This window comes from Pteropus medius, unplaced genomic scaffold (assembly GCF_902729225.1).
Source record: "Pteropus medius unplaced genomic scaffold, Ma_sr-lr_union100, whole genome shotgun sequence".
Lineage (NCBI taxonomy): Eukaryota > Metazoa > Chordata > Mammalia > Chiroptera > Pteropodidae > Pteropus > Pteropus medius.
In genome coordinates, this window is record NW_024354501.1 from 1,059,066 (window position 1) to 1,064,252 (window position 5,187).

At 52.9% G+C, this 5,187-nt stretch overlaps 1 pseudogene; it reads left to right on the plus strand.

The window, feature by feature from the left end:
* Positions 1-3,080: 3,080 nt before the first annotated feature.
* On the plus strand, positions 3,081-3,199 carry LOC120595371 (uncharacterized; annotated as a pseudogene).
* The last annotated feature ends 1,988 nt before the right edge of the window (positions 3,200-5,187 follow it).

The following is a 5,187-nucleotide window of genomic DNA, read 5'->3' on the forward strand; positions in this document are numbered from 1 at the left end:
TGCAGGACAGACCACCCGGTAGGCTATAAAACCTGTCTCGATAAGTGCATAGAAGCCGAAACCAAACAAAGGATGCTACCTGACCATAACAGAGTAAGTCAATAACACATAGAAATTCACAAATCTGCAGAAATTAAACCTCCCATGCTTAGGGAATCAATGTGGCGGGAAAGAAATCGCAAGCAAATATAACCTTATCGCAGTGACTGTTTCCCAATGTAAATATGTATCGAATCATCGCGGTGCACGCCTTAAGCTTACACAGTTATGTCTATTATATTTTAGTAAAGGTAGAAACGGTTAAAGAAAAATCAGACCATAATTTGAGATGAATGAAGGCGAAAACATGGTATAGCAAAGGTTAAGAGATACAGTTAAAACGGTGCTTGGAGAGAAATCACGTTACAATAGGAAACACCTCGAGTGGAAAGGCTGACCTTCCCTTTGAAGGAACTAGAACGGAGCAATACATTCTACCCAGATCGAGCAGAAATGAATCGAATAGAAAATTGAAAAACAAGGGAGAAAAGTTAAGACAACCAAGAAACGGTCCTTTGAAAACAGAAGCTCGGCCGGTAAAGCTCGAGCAGAGAGGGGCACGGGATGGGACTCGAATTAGTAAAATCAAACCACTGAAGAAGGGGGCGTCTTCCCAGCCCTCCACGAGTACCGGGCAGTTATAAGGGCGCACTAGGAATAAGATGCCAGGAAATTAGGTGACCTGATGATCTCGAGGAAGAGGATAAACTCGCGGACAAATTGGCAGTCACTAGAGAGTCACGGGGATGTGGAGCACAAGGAATGGCGTCAGTAAGATTGTAATAACTGTGCGTGGTGTCTGGCGGGCACTCCATTTATTGGGGTCATCACCTAAGTTACGGAAGCGTCTAATCGCTTTGTTATACTCTGGAAACTAATATAATATTGAACGCCAACTACAACTGAGAACTAAAAGTATAAAAAAAAGAAATATTTGGGTCATAGGTTGTCGGTGGCTCTGCTCTTCCCTTGAGACATACGACAGTGATGCATCCTACGGTTAGTGCAAATCCGTTCTGCAATTCCTTAGAAAGAGCTGCCAGGATGAGCAGATACTGACCTACTGGTTCGCGCGGATGGGGATCCGTCTCATTAGCCCATTCGATGTTCAGGTCTCCGGGGACAGACGCCACCGTCACCTCGCGTTCCAATTCCGAACCCGAGCTCAACACCTGCGAGACCCGGAGACTCTCGCGCTTGGCTCGCTCCGTCCCCAGCTTTTCATCGGCCACATCAGTGTCTTTCTCTCTTATGGTAAATACCGCCTATGTCTGGTGTAAGAAATGGGACGCATCCCCAGTCTCACGAAGCCGTTTTCCTAAATTACGTTCTTGATGCTGCATGAGATCGTCCGCCGAGTTTAGGCCTGTGATGTACACGGAACTCGCTTTCTGTGTCACGGGGGGTCAAACGCCAGGTTTTAGGTTCCTCCACGACGACTCCGTCTATTAGAAAATTCATTGAAAAATCCATCTTTCCCTCACAGATCTTTTGAAAATAAATTATTTCCTTTTATATGCATACATCTATATTTTAGCTTATTTTTTTTCATCGATTTATCTGTCTTTGCCTAACTACCACGCCGAGGAAGCCAGACCCAATCCTTATGGACTCCCCTTGGTTGAGGGGGTCCAGCTTGGGTGGCACCGGGCCCCCCTGGAGCGAGGAGACCCCCGGCGTCCCCAGCCGCAGCAGCTCCCCGCTTCCTCGCTGCCGCCTGGGGCTCCGGCCTCAGTGCAGCACCTGCCCAGACTTGAAAACCAGTTTCCATCGGAGGCACCGCTTTACACAAGCTGGTGTGCACGCGAAGGCTCCGGTTCGTGCCAGTCGCCCACGCATGTCCCTTCAGCGGTCCGCCCTCTTTCCATCCCTGACAAGGACTCCAGGGCCGTACAGCCGGGGACCCGCGAGGCCGCCGTGTGCACGGGCTCAGGGCGCGCGTCCCGGGGTCGAGAGCCATCCCGGGCTGCCGCCGCCTGCTCGCGGGCGCCCCAGAGGTTCAAGGGCTGCCAGACCCTGATTTTCCCTTTGATCAAGAGTGATTGTTCGTTTCCTGGCAAATCGCAGATGTCTCTCCGGGGTCCCCGGCCCAGGCCTGGGACGCACACCTGGGGGTGAACCCCGGTCCCCGCGCGCGGGCATTCCCGCTGGGCCTCATCTTATTCTGGTCCCACAAAGGAAAAGGCCCCCGAGGACCCATGAGCTGCCTGGAGGGGGAAGGGCAAGGCCGCTGGGGACCCCCTCTGACCGGCACCCGCGCCCCACCTTCTCCCTGCACGCGGACGTCGGGGTGGGGCGCGAGGCCCCATGGATGCGCTCGCGCAGCACGCGGCCCCCCAAGTACTAAAGGGGGAAGTAGCCCCCCCAAAAACCGTGCTGGCCTTCAGCATCGCCTTCCCGGGGAGAGAATCTATGGAGAGAAGAGGCCTGATATGTCACTCTCTCGGAAACTCAGGGTCACCGGCCTTGGACAGGTGCGGTGACGTCGCACGTGTCTGCAGGCACTGTGGCCGCGAGCCGGGCGCCCGCGGCGTGGGGGGCGGGCGTCGGGTCCCAGAGACGCCCCTCCCCGATGCCGCCTGCACGCGCACCGGCTGTCCCAGGCGCGGCCACCGCGTCTTCGCAAGGCCAAGGGCTTCCTCGAACCCCCCTTTTAAGCCGCATCTGAAAACACCAACATCCGGAATTTGGGTTTTCCCTTCACCCTTATATGCCACCGCACACCCCGAATCTCGATCACGTAGTTCATTAAATCTAAGACGGCGCTGATTTCAACGGCACCATTATTTAACGCAGCATCCAGGGGGAAAAAGGGGCAGTTGGTTAAAGAACGACCCAGTTCTAAGATGCCACTGTCCCAAAGACACTGAAATGTGAAATACACGCATATTAAGATAAGCGTTTCTGAGTCGGGCGGAGGTGGGTGGAGGGGGGTCACCGCCCTGGAGAGAGACTGCTGTGAGTTACGCCGAAAAGGGACCTAACGTTGCTGATGGGAAGCCACGTGGGACAAACGAATGTATGGGGTACAATAACAATCCCCCCGAGGCCACGCCACCCTGAACGCGCCCGATCCCGGCCGATCTCGGAAGCTAAGCAGGGTCAGGCCTGGTGAGTACTCGGATGGGAGACCACCTAGGAAGACTGGGTGCTGCAGGCGTAAGGAATAGAACCCCCTTCCTGAGACATCCCCCTACTTGAAATCCCTCAGCTCTCCAGCACTGTGAGGGCTCCGGGCCCCCTCTTCCCAGCCACGAGGGATGGCACCGTCATCCCTGGCCCAGAAACCACCAAGCTCACGGCGGGTGGAGGTGAGCTGATGGGGACTGCGAGCCCCGACAGGGTGGAGGCCTCTGTCCCCAACCCTAGGTCGCAACCTTCCTCCCTTCCTTTGGGAAACAATGGGAGTGTGGGTGTGGAGGGTCTCTGAGGCCCCGTGACATGGAGCAGACACCGGGGGTGGCCCTGTCATCAGAAAGATCTGTGGCCTTTGCCCTGTTACACCAGCTCTTCCCGTCCCCCGCCCCGCGGGAAAATGTAACTGGGGGTCGCGAGGCCACGGCAGCCTTCTCTGGGAAAGTCCATCCCGCAGCGTGGCTTTGCCGCCCTGCCAGCCTCCGGGACACGGTGGGTGGCGGGGTCGGAGGCCGCCGGAAGGCTGGGCTGGCAGGAGGCCTGGCCCCCCAGGATTCGGTTTCCTCCGGACGGCTGCTCGCTGCAGACACCTTTTGGTGTCCCGTCCGCACGCGGGACCCTGGGCACACCACTGATGCCTGGCTGCCGGTCCTCTCTGCATGTGGTCCTGAGTTATCAGTGTCCTCATTACCACGCCACCTCTGAGCCACCTCCACGGCCCTGTCTAGTAGCTCCCGGTCGCGTGTGGGCGGACCACAGAATTAGAACAATGACTTCCAATATTTATATGGAACCCAAACGACCACGCATAGGCGAAGAAATCTTGAGAAAGAGCAAAGGAGGAGGTATCGTGTGCCTCGATGTCAAACTATACTACGAAGCTATCATAATCAAAACAGCATGGCACCGGCGTAAAAGCAGACACAGGTCAGTGGAATAGAAAGCCCAGAAATAAACCCCTGCTTATGCGGTTGATTCATCTGCAGCGAAGGAAGCCACAATACAAAGTGGGGTCAAGACAGTCTCTTCGACAAATGGTGTTGGGAAAACTGGACAGATACAGGCAAAGAAAAAAAGAAAAGAAAAGAAATTGAACCACCTTCTTACACCACATATAATAATAAACTCAAAATCGATTAAAGACTTAAATCTAAGACCTGAAACCATAAAACTCCCAGAAGAAAACATGGACAGTAAACTCTCTGACACCGCTCTTAGCAATATTTTCTGATATATCTCCGCAGTCAAAGGAAACAAAAGAAAAAATAAACAAATGGGATGACTAAAAAGGTTTTGCACAGCAAAGCGAACCGGCCACAAAATGAAAAGACAGCCTATCGGATGGCAGAAGAGATTTGCCAATGATACATCCGATAAGAGGTTAATCTAAATACACAAGGAACCCATACATCTTAACACCGAAAAACTAAACGATCCAATTAAAAAACGGGCAGAGGACCTGACCAGACATTTCTCTGAAGAGGACATACACATGGCCAACAGGCATATGAAAAGATGCTCAATGTCACTAATTAATAGAGAAATGCAAATTAAAACCACAATGAGACCTCACTTCACACCCGTCAGGACGGCATCATCAGTAAATCAACGACAAGTGTGGGTGAGGATGTGGAGAACAGGGAGCCCTCGTGCGCTGTTGGTGGGACTGCAAACTGGGGCAGCCGCTCTGAAAAACAGTCTGGAGGTTCCTCAAAAAGTTAAAAATAGAACTACCTGATGTTCCAGCCATCCCACTTCTGGGTATTGATCTGAAGAAACCCAAATCACTAATTAGAAAAGACCTATGCGCCCCCGTGTCCGACGCAGCATTATTTACAATGGCCTAGATATGGAAGCCACCTAAGTGCCCATCGACAGAGAACCGGATGGAAAAGAGGTGCTACGCACGATGGAATATTACTCAGTCGTGAAAAGGAACGCGATCTTGACATTTGCAACGACATGGATGGACCTGGAGGGCGTTATGCTCAGTGAAATAAGTCAGACAGAGAG